An 18,703-nucleotide genomic window follows, 5' to 3' on the forward strand; every position below is an offset into this window, starting at 1 on the left:
GGCCTTCACTGAAAGTAAACAATTTCCTCCAGAGGAAACAGTCACTTCAGCTGGCATCTGTCACACAGGTTACACAGAGGAGTTGTGGCTCTCTGGAAAAAAATTGCCTCCAAGGAAATGTCTGGCTTAATTCAAACATGTCTAGGTTAGCAAAGCCTTTTCATGGATGGTTTCATCTCCCTCATTCTTTTGCTTCCCTTCTACTCCTGTCCCCCCAAACTCCACTGTTATTTGTAAGTGGTCTGCTATTCTCTATATATGTTTCTGTTCTCTGGTAACTGAACAGTTGTTGAAGATTTTATGGGACAGGTAAAGCCAGGATACCCCAGTACATCACATCTTAGCTTTTTTACTTTTTCCTGGTTTTGCTCCCATGGCCTCCTGCCAGATTAGGTCCATCAAAACCAGTTTTAGGCTTCATGACAAAGAGCCTGGTTAAAAGGAAAAGGGCAGGTGTTCTACCGGAAAGAGGGGCCACTACTCTATTCCAGGGGTAAAAAATGTCTGAAAGTGTGCAGAACTGCTGTGACTCTGACAACCAGAAATGCAGGAAAAACACAGTGGTAAACGGCAGCATAGCCAGCTGAGACGTCCCTACAGTGAGGTCTTCCTCCACCTAACTGGAACTCTGACTGAGTTGTCAGAAAGCTCCAGTAAATGTTTATACTCACATAAGACCAGAGTCAGGGGAGTGCTTTACTGCCCTGAGATGGAATGGAAAATCAGAGCTTCAAAATCCTTGCAAAGGGATCATCTCAAGAGGGGCAACAGCATGAATCAACTGAAATATTCATTCTGGTTTTAAGGCTGCAGACAACAGCAAAGCAAGATAAAGTTGTAAAAAAAAATCCAGACCTCATGCTTTCCATTTTTGAAACCACTTGGAAACGTTTTCAGGACTGGGAGATTTACTGAACTGACCCTCGTACATGCAAACACAGACAGGTTATCCTAGATTAACATTTTCTGATTACAAAAACCCAGTCAGAAAATTCCTGACCAGACATTTTACATAACTACAACTGCAAGAAAATGCCAAATAAGAGCTCAAAGAAAAAATCCCGGCAGATTCCCACCTGAATAAAAATTAATGTTTTAAAACATCAATTCATTAAGACACTGCTCCTGTAGAAGCCAGAGATCACTCATTTCAAGGCACTGGTAGGAGCCCAGGCAAAAACATGTTTAGTGGGAACAGCATCCAGTGTAAAGATACCCCCATCCCTAAGCCACATGTGCCAGATGGACTAAAGATCATTTGCTCTCAGCACCCTTTTTTTTCATGATTATCTGGAGCAGAAAACTTCTGTTCCCACCATGTTGTGGTGAGCTTTGTCCTGGAAGTGAGCAGAGCACCCAGCACTGAAAGGACTCAAGGGATCTCAGCAGGCTCTGCTGCACACCCTCCCCGGCTACAGTCTTGCACTGGCGCCAAACAGCCCAAACTAACCTGAGACTCTCCATGTAGACAGGCAGAATAATTCAGAAACACCAGCTGAAAAGGCCCTTCCTTTGTGTGAATTCGTTCCCTCTAAGGGCTAGTAATTAATTTGAATGTTGACTCAGAGATGATATTATGGACCTGTCCTTCACAATTGCTTCAAGAGTAATTTTGGCCTCAACAGTTTCTTTAATTGAATCTGATTTAGATGGGAGTCCACCAGCACTTCATTTTCATTTTATTTTTATGATTCAATTTAGCATTTAGTCTCAGTTGCAATCTGATTTTATTACAGTTGTTGCTAGCGGAAAATGTATCTACCTATTACTAACACTACATAAATTCAGATGCTGTCTTAAGAAACATTCTCACACGTATGAGCGCTAACATTTCATATATAATATGCCTACTTGTTGATAAGGCTTGCTGCATGACTCAGTGCCACGACCTTTCCAGAGGAAGTATTGTTTCAATGCATAATATGTCACAAAGGCAAAGAAATGCAACCTTTCCTACTGCTGTAACGCATGGTATCTTTGGGGTGTATCCTCAGAGAGCTGAAGATGATTCAACCACGCCCTGTGCACTTGCACCAGCAGGAGCGTCGATTTGAGAATATATTCCTTCACCAAGGAACTGGTATTCACATGTCTTCAGGACTTTTTTTTGTATGAATAAAGGGCTCAGTTTCACAGATCTAGTTTCCCTTCCTGTGTATGTTATAGATAATGAAATAGTGTTGTACCCTAGAAAGGGTTGCACTGCACTATTTGCTAGCTAAAGGCAGTCAGAAGAGGTGTAATATTTCTAGGAGACCTGAGTATTCGTGCTGCAGTATCATCACATCCACTGTAGTTTCAATAAGAAGTAAACTGAAGCCAGAAAGGCTTTGATTATACCTTGGAGGAAACTTTCTAGGCAGTGAGCATAGTACAGGACTGCCAGAAAGCCTGGGTAGGCTGCAGTGTCTCCATCACCAGCTGTGAGCCAGGATTGATGTGGGTAGAGCTGGTCTAGCTCCACAGCTGAGAGAAGGTGGAGATGACTTTTTAGAAGGGCTTTTCTAGCCCCGTCATTTTACACTTACACCCAGGATTTGAGTTTTGGGATCTACCTGGAGGAAGCACGAGTTCTCAGACACACCTACATTGCTGTATACCAACAGGAACTACTGCATGAGCTGCCTTACCTGATGTACCGTCTGGTTTTCCACATGCCACGTTAAGCTCCACACCGCTGTGGCTAGGCTGGCGTCTACTGCAGAATTGCCTGGTTTCAAATCGGAGTCACTGCAATAGAAACCGAGTAGATCAGTCCAGATTCAAAGGCCCACAAGGCAGACTACTTCTGAACACAAATTTAGAAGAAATCTAGATTTAATTAATTTTTTTTTTTCTGATCTAAGCTAAGAACTTTTGTAACATCTGAAACTTTTATCAGAATTGACAATAGTATAAATACCATCCTGCCAGCTCCTAGAGTACTAGCAAACAACCTTTCATCAACCAAATGAACTCAGAGACGGAGCAAGATATAAACACCCGTATGTAATGCACATTCTCTGGACCAGGTCCACCACTAGCAAAACCCTCCTGCTTCCCTGGAACCAGCAACACAAACTCCCTTTATATGTCTTAAGTGTCCACAGTACAAACAATAACACATTAGCATGCTCTTGACACTGCTGTCAAAATAAACAGCTATTTATTAACATTCTACAAGGCATTATTTTTAAAAGAAATCCATCGAGCAATAATGTCAGAAAAAAAATATATCCCTCTGCCCCAGAAAACAGCATCTCCCTTTTACTTAAGACAACATCTGGTCCAGATAACAGCTGCCAAGGGCTAGAGCTAAGAGGCACAGTGATTGCTGTTGCTTGGTGCTTGCTCGAGTATTTTTGAGAACAACATTTTTTCACTGTATGGTATTACTGCCAACTATTCCCTGGGATCCCAGGAGGACAATGCATTCCCTTTCTGCTTTTACTGGGTAAAGGGAATAAAGGCTGAACATGATGCTTGCTCTCACCAGTCAAACCTGCACTAAATATGAGAAGATATTAAAAACTGCCTCCCCCTCTCTCTGTCTGAGGTGAAAACCTCTCCATCTTCACACAGGGAGACTTTTGCTGCCTTTTGTTCTTGTGGTTAAAGCAAATTTAAAGATATCAAGGAACCTCTTGAGAAAACCAGGAGAGGAAGCTTGAATGCAAAGTGAACTTACAAACAAAAAGCTATTTTTAGCATTGGGGGGAAACTCTTAGCATTGGACAAACAATACAAGGAAGTTTCAGACACTGACTGCTAGGGAGAGCTAATATCCCCTTGTCGCTGCCCCACCTAGTCTGGATACAGGAATGCTGCTATATTCTCAGGCTTCTCACAGCCCCCAAATCACCCACCTTCCCCTTAGCATGGTGCAAAAGTTCAGGGCTTAGGTCGAGAGCCACCTGGTTGGCTCATACACACAACCTCACCCTCCCGCTGGCATAGGTGATTTGAGGTCACAGCGTGGCCCTGCTGGGACTGTGGGCTCCATGGTGTTGGTGGGGATGGGTGGTGGGACTTCTATTTGCAGTACCACCAGACATGGTAGTAGAGCACAGCTGGAAGCGGGCACAGGGCTGAGGCCAAAGAGCAAAGGAAGAGTCTTGTGTATCCCAGGCACAGAATTAGGACAGAGCAGCTGGCCAGAAGCAGAAGGAATGACATGAATGGCCTTCAGACAACCCAAAAACGACCCTCTGAAACACAAGAGCAAAATATCTAGCTCTCCTTCTGCCCTTCATACATTGCTGGACCCCAGGACATTGTCTGCAGTTAGTCAATGGAGTCGCAGTGGTGCTCAGCAGCTGGGGATCTGGCTGTAGATTCAGGACATAACAGTAATGCTTTGACAGTCCCCACCAACTCTTCCTCTTCTCCTAGCAATTCAGCCTTCCAACCCCGCCCAGGCAAAATAAATAATATATTTTTTCAAGCAATTATCAATAAGCAGGTTCTTTAGGGTGGAAAGCTTTTACACAAGAGTTTTTCTAGCCTTCTTGCTTTAGCTGTGTTCCTGTTTATTCATTGGCAACTAGAGTGAGTAGTAGGAATCAAAGTGGTCAAGAACAGTCTGTTTTCTGAGATCAGTGAAATAAGACTACACGTGAAGGACACTGTTTCCCTTGAAACCTCTCCCAGATTGTTGTATTGCCCAGAGACCTGAACTGGTGTTCAGGGAACAGAAGATCCTGGGAAAGTAATCCCATGGAGCAGACACATTTCTGCTTTTGCTGCTGCTTTTGCTTGAGCTGACAAACACTTAAAGCAAGGCTTTGATGGACAGAGTCAATCAGAAACTGGATGCAAGGTGGAGCCGTACAAAAAAAACCAGAAGCTATACAGGATTGCTCAAGTCCTTATCTGGCCCTGTTGCCTATATAGACTCACTAGAGGTTGGTCAGGGACATTTTGTAGATCTGCCTGCCAGTGGGAGAGAAGGGTATTTATTACATTGCAACAAGCTAAGTCTCAGTCAGCAATGTGCCCTTCCAGGGACAAAGTCCAACTCCCTATTGGGCTGCAACAGCAAGAGCATAACCAGCAGGGTGAAGGAAATGGTTCCTCCACTGTATTCAACACTTGAGAGCCCAAGTCTGGAAACTACATCCAGCTTTGGGCTCCCCAGGACAAAACAGTGACTAAGGGGGGTGAGACAGTGAGCCTGGCTTTGCCCATCAAGATGGTCTGGGGGGCAAAGTACATGGCATAAGAGGAGGGAACTGGGCTTGCTCAGGCTGGGGCAGAGACAGCAATGGTGAATTGCAGCTTCCAGTACATAATGAGTGATAACAGAGAAGATGAAGCCCAGCCTCTCAAAGATGCACAGCGAAAGGACAAGTTGCAGCAAGGGAGATCCAGATCAGTTACAAGGGAAAAGAATTTTGCCCTGAGAGCGGTCAAACACTTGGACAGGAACTCAGAAACCTTATATCCATGTAGTTTTCCAGTGAGTCTTTGTAAATTAGACAAGGAAAGGCCTCTACACCATCAAGCACTCAACTCTGTTTGACCTGCTTAGGGACACCAGAATATGCAGGCACCTAAATGCCTTTTCTAGCCTGTTCCAGAAGTCCTGCTCAGTTTTTTCAAATGGCCAGTGAATCACTTAGTCAATTTTCAAAGGAAGTCACCTTTGATTTTGGATTCTGAGCCTCTCCTAGGGGCTTTTTCAAATTGTTTTGTTCCACAGATACTTTGTCCTTGTCTTGCTAAATATCCCCTGGGTGAGAGGACAGGGCTGTTGGTTGTTGCTTCTTTCTGAATAATTTCCACTGTTTTTTAGTGGTGTGGGGGGGCACTCATTGCAAAAAGCCTCCAAAGAAAGAATAGGAAGAATTTATTTCTGATCTGGCTCTCGGTTCCAACGCCAGGTTGGTCTGTATCTGCAAAGGGTTAAGGATTAGCTGATGGAAAACATTTGAGAGGCTCTGATAACAGAGCATACACAAACAGCGGGATCAGGCTCACAACACTGCTGGTTACACCTTGCAAATCACCAGCTTTAGCACAGGCAGTACCAGCCTCATACCCTGCACAATGTTGCTGCTTCTGGGCTGCACTGACTCCTGCAATAACTCACCTGTCACTCCCGAGAATACTTTGGGATCTCTCTCTTCCACCCAGCAGCTGTCAGGTCTGAAGATGTGCCTCCCAATGTCCCCGCAAACCTCTGCCCACTGATATCGCACAAACCAGGGGAACGTGCCGTTTCAGAGCAGGCACTCAAAAGTCCAGCACAGCCAGGATGTTTAATGGAAACTGTGCACTGACTCTGAAACACTTGGCTGCAGATTCGTTCAGCTTTTTGAGATGAGAGATTGCTTGATAGGGCAGCATGAGTGAGCCCTCTAAGTATGCTAGGGAGCGGTGCACAATTATAGCTGAGAACAAAGATGCTGCGTCTTAAAAATACACTGTGAAAGACAAGACACAGTTTTCTGCCTGAGTCCACGGGTCTGTAATGTAGCACAGACACAGCAATGTTCCTCATGCGGCACCTGGGGCTGCTACATGCACAACCATCTTCACACTGACAGGACCAGTCTCATACCCAGAGAAGTCCAGATGTGGGCACAGCTGGCACCCACATTAGGAAAGGCTCTTGAAGTGGCTGGGGAATTTGAGCAATGTCGAAGTGAAGAGTGGAGTGGAAAAATCCCTTCCGCTCTGCCTTATGCTTAAATACTGAGACTGCACCTCACGCCTCTCTGTTCGTAAAAGAAATAACGGTGCCACAACCATAATTAAATGCAGCCGTTGTTATACAACACTGGGGATATGGTAAAAACTGGTGTTACTATGGTCACACACTTCACCTCTGGGATTAAACTGCCTAGTTTCCTTCCACTAACATTCAAAAATACTCTTTCCCATCTCCCTCCAAAGATGAGCACATCTAATGGTTCAGGTACAAAGCAACCTAATGGCATTGACGTCAGTGGGAAAATCCTGACCCCCACAGCACTGTGCTGATTCACAGTGGTTCACTAAGTTGAGGATCAACCCCAAGAGCGTACAGACCCCCGCTAACACAGAACTGACACCTGATCTCCCGTGATGCTATTTGCTTGTTAACTCAAATGGCACCTCCAGAGCCCACGGATCTGTGCCTACAGAAGGTGAGGAGACGGCAGCAGCCGTAGCCTCCCAGGGTAAGGAAGGGGTTAGGGTGGATCAGGTCCACGGCTCGTCTAGCCCAATATCCTGTCTCAGATGGTGGCCAACACCAGATGCGTCAGAGGAAGGTGTGAGGGACCCCATGTGAGGCAGATGTCATGCCTCACTGCAGCCTGCCTGACTTAGGAAAAGATGAAAACAAATGAGTTTATAACCTTTTGTCAGCCTGTCCCAAGGATGTAACTTCACAAATATTTAGGTCAAATGGGGCACACCCTATGCTGCACAGAAAGAGAAAAGAAGAAAACCCAGTGCTTCGACTCTTGGATGCCATGCTCTGTGTGCTAGATAAGATAAACTAGTGACAGTCACTTGCTATCGCTATGGACACTGGTCTGCTGGCTCAGCCCAGGAGCTAAAGGTGGCTTAGGACACAAGTGAAGTGAGTGCTGTAGTCTCAGTGCAAGCCATCATTTTGCACGTGACAGTCACAAAAAAACTGTAGTTAATCAAAGAAAAACAACTATGAAGCTAAGCTAAACTAGGCTTCTCTCTGCAGATTTTTAAAAACTCAATTCAATGGATTCACCAAACTGAAAATCTTTCCTTGACGCATGGGAGTGCACCCACTTTAGCCATCAGTTCCCAAAAGGTCATGAAGAAGTCCCCACAAGCGTGCTGTAAATGCAAAGACCAGCTACAGAGGCATGTGGCTCCTGTCTTCTCCCAGTCTGCTCCCCCTTGGTGGTGACAGGAGCTGGTGACTTCTGTCAGGTCCCCAGCCACAGCCAAGAAAAACTGGCAGCCACAGACTGGTTCATAACAGGTTTTCTCAGGTATCACAAAGGCTCCTAATCAGCCTGGGACTCTATTTCCTCATGGAAAAGGCTTATTGAGATGAACCTTCCCATTTCTGTCTTGGCAGTGCCTGAGGTTCTCATCCTGCTTGTGGAAATGGGTCTCCACTGCCCATCCCAGGGCAACATGATGTAGGGCAGATATCACCTGGCCCACGGGGATTTTGTCCAGGGCCATCCCAAGGGCAGGGATTCAGTTTGGCTGCAGCTTCACCAGGCTGGTCCCTGCTGATGCAAACTCTAAACACTGCAAATGCTGATCTAAGTACTGGGCAGGGCAGAAACTTGCCCTCGCTCCAAGGCTGGGTGTCCTGTTGGTACCGCAGGACCAAGGCAAAAGTAGATGTAACCTACTGCTCTGCCCCAGCCTGAACAAGGGCAGAGGAAAAACTATTCTGCAGTTCGGCATAGAAGAATCTCCCATGTTCTCGGTATGCCCAGGGTGGCATCACTGATGGCATGTGAGCAAAGTGGAGACACCACACAGCTCTGCGAAGGGGGCAAAGGCCAGCTCAGAAGCACCCCTGAGCGCAGGCAGCCTTGCCCACAGCTCTCTTCCTTCATCAGCTGTTAATCATTTACCTCGGCTGTGTTAATTCACAAATTTCTTTCTCCCAGCCCTGCTCCCATTGTTTCCAAGCAAGGCATTGTCATGAGGCCAATTCTATATTTACGACAGGATGTCAGCCTACGCTTACAGTCGCCTTCTTTGAACTGGATACTTTTACCTTCTGTGTTGGCACTGATGCAATTCAACAGAAAGGTAGAAAAATAAACAAGTGTTTATTTAAGACATGCTTGGTTGTATCAAAACGCACAAGTGGCACTTCTTCCTATTGGCTCTTCCATGCTCCCGGCCAGGAGAGCACAGGTTTTTTCATGACATAAACAAAGGATTATTTCCTAAGAAGATTGAGAGTTTCCTTTCAAGGAAAACAAAAAAAAAAAAAAAGAGGAAGGAATCCGCAGAATAGCCCTTAGGAAGTTACAACTCTGGAGGCCCTTTAGTCCCTCACCAGCAAAATGTATTTAAATATAGCATGGCCTGCCCAGAACACAGCCTGAGAAATGCCATATACCCAGCAAAGAAACAACTCTGCAGCCAAAGCCAGAGAGTGCCAGGCTTCAGGCACACGCCCCTTGTCAGGATCTGCAACCAGGCCTAAGAGCTGCATCTTTGACTTGAGTTGGCTGCTTCAAAAGGTTTGGTTCTGCTCTACTATGTTTTAATTTCTGCACACAGCCTAACTTTCTGTTTGTGCTGCAAAGCAGCCTGCAACCTTTGTCAGAGCAGGCATGCAAAAATCCCTTATCCACTGAAGGATGCCTCCAGACAACTTCAAACCAGACTCGAGACTTGAAGCACCCACCTCCTCTGCTCCTCACCTAAGGACCACCAGGCTCTCTCCCTGCTCTTCACGAACAGGAGACGACCCCAGAAGACTGCAAAGCTCCAACCTTATTCTCCATGAAATGCTTTCTCAAGACTGCTCTCATCTAGGTTCCTTATGAATAATTTTTATCTGTTATTTCTTGGATAACCAGAGATCTGAGATGCTATGCCTGTGTGAACCTCCCCCATTCCTTGCTGAGATGACGAACCATAGCTACATTCAACTACAGCAGGTTAGAAAGTGGGTCAGAAACTCCTTCTGCCCCTCAGAATAACATTTTTTGGAGGCAAAACTAAAATGTTTCAAAGCCCAAGTGCCATTCATGCTTCATGCGAGATGCAACTCTGCATCACACCCTTATCTTCTCAATGCATGAGGAGTGTGGCGGACTACATTTCCCATGACATGCTGTGGTGTCCCCTACCAGTGAAAAGGGTGATGTACCAGTGACACGAATGGCTGGGAGTTCACCAGGGGAGCCTGGACACTGGTGGGAATAGGGACATGTGCAGTCAGGACTAGAAGACCCATGAATGGGAATTTCTTGGTCAAGATTACAGTTATAGTTTTGGTTGGGGTTATTCAACTTCTTGGACAAGATTTACCTCTCTCCCCTTCATCTCCCTGGAAAGCAGATCACTTTGTGAGGGAGGAATAAGCCAAAACTCAGTCTTGTAGGCAGAATGCAGATAGGAGTGTTTTGTTCAGTGTTAGTTGGTCACCATGGCCTCTGTTCAATGCTGTACCTGCTCTGGAGCTACACAGTGACTTTGTGCTCCAGGACACTCTGACCTGTCTCCCACACACTTTTTCCAGAACACAACCAAGTAACTATTAATTGCATTCAGCTGTAGTGAGAAGTCTGAAATAGCTCAGGCTCTCTGGCAAGAGACTTCTATGTCAACAAGAACAACAGGCTTTGGCTGTGGATTTATCTGCCATGGATCCTGCTTCCCATACAGCACAGGGTAACTGCAGCAGGATGAACCCTAGAATGTAATAATATAAGCAGGAAGGGCTGTAATTTGAGGACCTTCCCACATCAAGTAAGTAAAACAAGCTCCTCTTTCAGAATGCAAAATAATTCTTGCATAAGGGTCCTTTAAAATAATATACAGTGCTGCTGAACGGGAGCCATGGGGGGACTCTCTGATCCTCAGTTCGTTCTCAGATTTAGCTGATAGTCTCGCTCTGACTGCTCTAATTCATACAGAGGAGCTGTAAGTTTTTCTTTCAAATGCAGAAAAGGCTGCACATACCACTGACTGTTTCCTGAGCCTTTTGCAAGAATAAAGGTACTGACATATAACATGTGAGTTCACCCCTTGCTTCCAATTAATCAGTGTCCTGGTACCTCAGTTTCCCCACCCCAGATGGTGGCAGGTTCTGCTCGTGCTGCAGTTCACACCCAGAAGGGCTCTTTGGGGGACTCTTCAGATAGCAAAGATCAAAGTTAGAATAAGCTGTAGCTGTATCAGCTGAGCTTCAATAAATTATACAGCACATTCCGACAGAAATTATGATTTCCTCTTTTCACTGTTCAGGATTCATATTTGGGATCCAAAGTTCACTCTGGAAAAGGCAGAAAGCCAGCTTATGTTATTGTTATGTCAGACTAGCTATTATCCCTGGATTCAGGGCAAGTAGACATACTTTATGGAAGGAAACAGTACTCTTGGCCCTCACTGCTGTTTGCTCCCCATTTCCTTCTGTCTTAAGACCTGGCCATTTTTTAGGCACCCTACAAAATCTGTGAGGTAGCAGGAGTCTAGAAGACCATGAAAAAACTGGTGAATAATGAAATAATCTACATAAAAAGACACACCAGGGAACAGCTATATGTATTTTGCAATTACATTCTGAGGGCAAGATCTAAAACAAGTGTCCTGCTTCTAATTTTTGAAGAAGGCTTGCACAGTGCAAGAAAACTTTGTTACCTCTCCCCCTGAGGAAATCAATGCTGGTCTTCAGAGAGATACATTACACAGAAAACCCTCTTTGGATTATATGGCACAAGAGCTATCGACATCTCCATTACAACCACTGGGAGACCTAGCCCAGTGACAGTGAAAAAAACCTGCCACTGTTTGCTGCCAAAGTCCTAAATATTGTTAGTCTACTTCAATAGCCAGAGATGTTGCAGGTCATGACAGAACAAGGAAGACCCAGGGCTTTGAGAACGGGAACACAGTGTCCAAGCAAAAAACCACATGGCCCCATCCAGATGGAGCCTCACCGTGTTAACCCTGTGCAGCGTGGCTCGGGAAGGGGTGGCTTGTTCAGGCACAGCACTCGACTAGAGACGGTTTGTCTGTCCACACGTGAGCCAGTTCACATGCTGTAAGCTGGGGTGTCTTCACAATATGCTCTCCAGAACCTCCAGCTCCATGTTAGCACCTACCATTCTCAGCTGTAATACCCGTCACTGAAGGGGCTGTTGGACAACGACCTGTATTGCACAGATCATCAGATCAGAAGACTGTAGAAAAAACGTACCTCATCCACTTATCTTTAACAGGGACTAAAAAATTACAATTCTTGGCAGAGTCCAAGCAGCATCAATATAGTGAAACTGTGTAAAGAAACAGAGTCCAAGAAAAAGGACCAGCAATTCCACAGGGCTGTATTCCATTGCTTCACACCAAGTTTGGAGCAGTGGAAACAATACTAGCTGTGCAGCAGAAATCAGTCACCGTGGGCGCTCCTATTTCTGCAAGTGCTTTGGAGAAATTTATGGCTAATCAGGAACAGGACATTATTAACGCGCTTTGTACCCAGCCAAGTGCAGATGTGTGCTTGCATAAACCTTTCCTTATCATTATTAAAAGTGATGTGCTGAAGGCTGTCACTGTTCAATAAACAATTCCATGTCCAAGATCTCAAACGTTGCTGCGTCATATTCTGATGATCTGCGTTTTCCTCATAGGGTGTCAAAGTCAGATACAATAACAAATACATGACCACAGCCCCTTTGGGCTGATGCACTTCCAAGAAGGGGCAAATGTTGATTACTCTTGCATGTTATTTTGCCTATATAGTTAAGAGTCATCCAAAGTCTAAAGAAGCCAGTGGAAAACCTCCCGCTGGCTTCACTGGGCTTTGCATCTGGCCATTAATTATTCGAGTACGCTAGCCAAATGTATGCCTTTAGCATAAGACAGCCCCTAAACTACCATCCAAGTGTAGCCTACATTTTGGAGAAAGACAGACAACTAGAAAACATTCTAATTCATGAGTCTTGTGGATTTTGCTTTATATTTTTGTTAACAACTCTTCTCAAATACTAAAAAAAATTAAAAAATAACCAACAAAATTTCTTGCAAATACCACCACCCCACTTTCCTTTCCATTTTGGAAAAAAAAAAAAAAAAAGAATTGCAGGGGCGCAGGTGCATTGCCTTTCCAGCCATTTTTCCTGTTTAAAGTTACATTTGTTCTGGTTTTGTTCACATTTCTTCAAGCCCTCGTTTTCCCCATCCCTCATGCTTGGCTGGTCAGCAGACTGGCTTTTTTAGGATGCTGCAGTGAACATTTCCCATTTAGATGAAGGGAGGGGCTGGAGAAGACATCTGGCCTGGATTCTGGTGATTTTCTTCCTGCAGATGTAAACACGAAAAGGGAATTGGGAAAAGAAAAGGTAGCCTTTTTTAGGCCATATCCTGCAGCAGCCAGGGACCCACCTGGTCCCTAGAGAGCATTAGAAAATTCTCGGCATTTTGGTAACTTGTGATCTGCCTCACATGGCTCCTGAACAACAGAGAAGAGCCAAAACACAGTTAACTTTAGCTACACCCTGACCCTCCCAACACCAAAGGTCTGCTCCAGGCGCAGGCAGAGTAGGCAGCTGCCTGGGGCAGCCATAGGTTGGGGCAGGCAGTAGAACCAGATCTCCCCACTGCTAGAGCAGCGGCAGACGGAGCCACAGTGCACCTCCACTCGCTGGTCCTACGCTCAGAGCTCGAGGAGATGTGGGCCAGGGGAGCAGGGGCAGGCCAGGAGTGCAGGCAGGGTAATCCTGGGAGAACGGGTGCTTCTGGTGTGCTAACTCCATCTAACTAAACCTATCTGGAAACTACCCTATTGCTTTCAATAAACTGCATTTTCTTGCCAGAAACAAAACAATTTCTTTTTGACATCTCCAGAATGAGAGACAAACTCAACTATTACGGGTCTTGGATCTCTTTCTACCCTTTTCTTGATAGACAAAGGACCTACACCGCATACATGCTCTGGAAGCCTTTTGTGGATGATTTCAGAGAATCAATCTGGAGAAAGTTAGAGCTCTATTAGAAAAATTTCTCTTCCTTGGAAGTTTATTCAGCTGTAACTCTGAAAGTTATGTAAGGAAAGTAGATAAAATTAGAGTATTGGATAAAAATAGCACTAAAAAATCTTCATCTTACTATAGCATTTTGAGACCACTTTGGGGTCTTTTCTGCTTCCTCACCCACTGCCACAGGAAAGCAGCCTTTGCTCTAAGTTGGCCTCTGTCGGAATGCCATGGCGTTTGCACTGCCAGGGAAGAAAGTCACTTTGGATGGTAACAGTCTGGTTTCACATCCATTTGTGGCAATGTTGATGGCTGTACTTCCCAGGCAGCAGTCCTCACTGCTTTACTACAGAGCAACACCAAGTCATAAACCCAGGTCCTGACAGTGAGTCAGCACTGAGCTGTCAAACCAAGATGAAATCTCCAGGAAGCAAAATGTTCTTTCTGCGTATTTTTTGTACCACTGAGTATGTTACATAAACTCCCAACGGGTAGAATCATAGCAAGGGTTTGGAAGGATATTTTTATTACAGCAGTAATTCTAGCATTTAAACTTTCTGACAGCTGCTGTGGACAAATATGCAATAAAAATCAAAGCCAATTCAAAGCTAATATTCAGAGGTGGGAGACTGCGTAAGCATTTGGGTTCTGGGCCATGTTGTGCTTTGTTTAGCATTCAGACTGTATGGAGGACTGCAGCATCCCTTCTCCACACTCAAGTCAAGTTCAAAGCACTTTGGCTTCATTTTCCAAGCTTGGCTGCAGAAAGTTAGAGCTCTGTCTCCCATTATCTGAGCAATTGGCTGCCATAGTCTAAAACATGACTGGCCCATGACACTCAGCTTGTAGGAACAAACAGTTTGAGCATCCTCAGCTGCTTCAGTTCACACCTTCCCTCCTGCTGCTACAAGCATGATGTATGTCTCTGTCAGAGACACAGGCTGATAGCTGAGGACAGTAAAAGCTCAGATCAGTGCCAGGGCTTGTCTGTCTGGGCCTTTGGGTATCCACACAATGTGCCTATTCACGTTAGGTAGAAATAAAAGTAGCCTGTGCTGCAGAGGTCCTGAGCTCGCTACCATTCACTCCTGGAATCACAGAAAAATGTAGGTCGGGAGAGACCCCTGGAGGTCACCTAAGCCAATCTTGCGCTGGAAGCAAGGGCAACCTGAAATTATTGCAGATGAGCTCACGATGACACACTACTCCAAACCTGAGTTAGGCCTTACACAAGGCCAGGAGAGAGACCCTGTAACTGCTGTACGGATTCCTGTTGCGAAGCCACAGGCTCCCTCTACAAACGGCCCCACTGATGCCTGAAGGAGAGATGGCAGCAGAACTGCGTCTGCTCAAAGCTTTTGGAGGAGGTCAGGGATATTTGCCAGTAAGCAACCTGCCCACAGTGCAAAGTGGTAAAAGGGACTCCACATGACAAGGAGCCTTATTGATTTTAGAGTGCGGCATCTGTTGTAGTTGCACGTGACTGAGTCACTTAGTGAGGTTACATCGAACCACAGTTGTTTACAGTACTCAGTGGGGAATTCAAATGATTCCTCCCTCAAAAGAGCTAAAAGTGTGGTATGTCTTCAGCCAACAGCCTTGTTCTCAAAGTGATCATCTGTCCATGACTGTGCACTGTACCCTTCCTGATCTATGAAAGCAAAATGACCGCTGCTTGTACTCTCAGAGGCACATAACGCTATGAAGACATTCACTGAGGAGAACAGATGATCTCTGAAGTGGCAAGCTTCTCACAGCATCAGCTAACACGTTAATTGTTGACTGTGCAGAGAGGGCTGCATCTGCACAGCAGGACCGTAGAGTAGTCTTTTGCACGAGGCATGCACACTTTTTTCTGTTCACTCTGCCCCAGTTCAGGCTCAAATCAACCATCTTAGGCTAAGCAACAGCTAGTTTCAGGACATCTGCTGACATTCTTGCCTGCCTATGCTAGATCTGTCCAGTTTGAAAGAATTTAGTTCTCTTCTAAAGACATTCTGGGTCTCACGCTGCCACTCCCTCCAAGAGTGTTATACCTGAGTCTGATTTTCATGCTCGTCTTAGCAGTTTCTCTACAAAACTAAGCAATGTGCACAGTAGGCAAATCTGAATTGGGGAATGAGCCACAGCCCAAATTCACCTAAACATACCCTAAAAGCCAAACCTGAATTCAAGGTCTGCACTTGCAACACAGCTGAAGAGCAAATGCCCAGGCCCCCAGAGGAGTGTGGAGTAAAAATTACTCCATTGCCCACAAGATCCCAAGACTAGCTATGGCTGATAAAGCAGATATTCCTGCAGGGTATGCATTCAGGGAAGAATTACCCTAAGGAATGATTTCAGGAACTCAACCTGTTACAGCCAATTCCCACTGAAATTTATGAGAGTCTTTTGAGGGTCTGTGTTGTCTGCAAGGGTAAATAAGGACTCATACACAGAAGGTCTGGGTATTTTGTTAAGTAACGGGAGGTTTGTACCATACAGCCACCAAGATGAATAATCCAACCCACTGCTTTCATTCAAGCCCTTCTTTCATTAACAGCAAGCAAGTCAAGGTTATCATGCTAGCTATGCCAGTATTCAAGCTAACTGGTTCTCTGGAGAGAACTATAAAAATGTTGGTTTCAGGACCTGCCAGGACAAATGCACTTCAGTTGGTCAGCTGTGGAAATATTTTATTATCTTTGACAGAAAATGCCATTTTTATCTGTAATCTTCTGTTACAGTATGTCTCAACAACCTGTGAAGGAAGAAAGAATTTGTACAAGATCTCTTACTGTTCTGAGCTGCCTTGCCAGTTTTCAGGACTTTTGCTGAGTTGGTTGAAAGAAAAATATACACAGCAGAAAAGGATCCGTCAGTAGAATGGGGAGGAAATTGCATCCTGAACAAGAGAAGGCTTTGAGTGATGTTGTCTTCACAGTCTCCTGTGAAGCCAGGAAATTCATGACCCCTTCCAAGCACACACTTTACCCACCTAAGCTACAAGACCATATTATAATTGCCATCAGTTTTGTTCACTTTTTGCCCTGATCTGGTTCCTTCTGCAATGTTTGTCAGCTCTCCCTGCCATCTTAGCCTCTACTTGGATTCCCAGTTTTTGAGACACGGCCTGTTTTATCTTTACAATGAATATTAGCACAATCAAATAATGATATCAAAAAATCTGAAAACCCACTAAGGCAGCTGACTTATCTCTTGTGTTAGATTTCAAAATTCTCTGCAATTTAAAGAACAAAGGTCCTTGCTGAAATGTTCACAGTGGTAGCTCTTCTGGGACCTACTTTTTTTCCAAAGCTTCTGAAGGAACTAGATGCATCTGTGGTTAAGGACAAGACAAGCACAGCAGGTGTATTCCCTGTCTCCAGCATCCTGGATCCTCTCCAAGCTGATTTCCATCCTCTCCATTCCAACAAAACAGTGTTCACAAGGGTCACTGATGACATTTTCTTGGCCAGCCCTTCCACTTCAGCCTCTGTGGTTATGACACCCTTACATCTTGTCTCAGCTTTCATGATCTTGTCCTCCAACATTTTGCTCCTGAGAATGCTTTCCGTATTGAGCAAACTAAAGGACCCTCCCATCGGTAATTTGATTCAAATCAAATCAAAGTGGGATGGCAGGGGGGTGGGGGTTGTTAGTTTGTAATTTTCTATTTTGAACCAAACTGTCCCAGGAACATCTAACAGTGTATTCTGAATTATCAGAGTGCAGTGGGACTCACAGACCCACGTTCTACATGTGGCTAAACTGAAGTACAGAATACAGCAGCACTGGAAGTATAGTTCAGATCTCTGTATTTGCTGTCCTTTGCCCAGCTCCAGGGAGCCACCAGGTTAAACCAGACTATTCATCAGAGGGAAAGTCCTTCAGAAGGTGAGCTTACACAGTCCATTCTCATGCAGGAATGAAGGTTTTCCACTCACTGCAGGTTCCAGAGCCCCATCTTTGATCAAATGAGATAGCTCAGAGAAAAGTCTAGCAGATAGTAGCCAGGTAGATAATCTTAAGGGGACTCCCAACTACCCCTAAAACTGCAAGGTAAGACTGTAAAGAAACTAGGTAATAAAGAAATGGCATGCAAACAGCACAGATTCACTTGTGGCGAGGACTGAAGAAAACATTACACACCCAGCCAACCAACATGCTGATAATCACAGGATCACAGAACAGCCAAGGTTGGAAGGGGCCTCGAAAGATCATCTGGTCCAACCTTTCGTGGGAAAGGGAGCCTAGATGAGATTATCTAGCACCCTGTCCAATCACACCTTGAAAGCCTCCAGTGATAGGGACTCTACCACATCCCTGCGGAGGTTTGATTGATTATCCTGATAACTGTTTTTTCTCACTGTAAAAAATGTCTTTCTTATATCAAGATGATAGGATCATCCTGCCAACAAGGAAGGCCTTTTCCACGCCCACTGATTTATTACTGAGAATCCAAACAATGTGAGGGATTTTCTAATTTTTCTGCTGTTTTTTCCTACTGCCCATTTCAAGGTTGTGGAGCAAGATACACCCAGGTGCAGATTTCAAAAGCAGTATTAAGAAGGTCAACTGTGGTCACAGTCAGCTCTAATTGCCAGTTGCAGCGGGATGCAGTCTTTTCCTTAGTCACAAAGCACGGCACTTGAAATATCCTGTAGGATGAAAACAATGCCTGCTACAGCATTTCTCTCCTGATTTTTGGGAAGAAGGCCAGACAAGCACCACAATTAGTCATACGTTCCAAACGCAGTCCCCCTTCTTAGTTCCAACCTCTTGCCCGTCCTTATGCTAAGAATGAGGCTATGATCTCCACCCCGGAGAGGGTCTTTGCCTCTCAGTCACACACTATCAATCAGTCTGCTCCCAGTAATGAGGAAAGATGCTTTCCTTCCTGCCACCTTCTATTTGGACCTTCGCTTCCCCAGTGGGATCATTTTACTGGGTAAAGGAGGACAGAAATAGACGGAAAGAAACATGTCAATATGTACATTGAAGAGGAATTAAAAACAAAACATAATGAAATATCTGAAAGCACGTGGGAATTTGCTGGAAACTGGAGGAGAGAGGAAGAGAAGCAGCTATCATGC

At 45.0% G+C, this 18,703-nt stretch overlaps 1 long non-coding RNA gene across 1 annotated transcript in view; it reads right to left on the reverse strand.

The window, feature by feature from the left end:
* The window catches only part of LOC141926784 (uncharacterized), a 167,886-nt gene that overhangs the window by 58,127 nt on the left and 91,056 nt on the right, over nucleotides 1-18,703 (reverse strand). Inside the window, exon 3 of the long non-coding RNA XR_012624212.1 lies at nucleotides 2,631-2,730. This is a non-coding gene — a long non-coding RNA (uncharacterized LOC141926784). The remainder of the gene's footprint in view (nucleotides 1-2,630; nucleotides 2,731-18,703) is intronic.

This window comes from Strix aluco, chromosome 8 (genome assembly GCF_031877795.1).
Source record: "Strix aluco isolate bStrAlu1 chromosome 8, bStrAlu1.hap1, whole genome shotgun sequence".
Taxonomy (NCBI): Eukaryota; Metazoa; Chordata; class Aves; order Strigiformes; family Strigidae; genus Strix; species Strix aluco.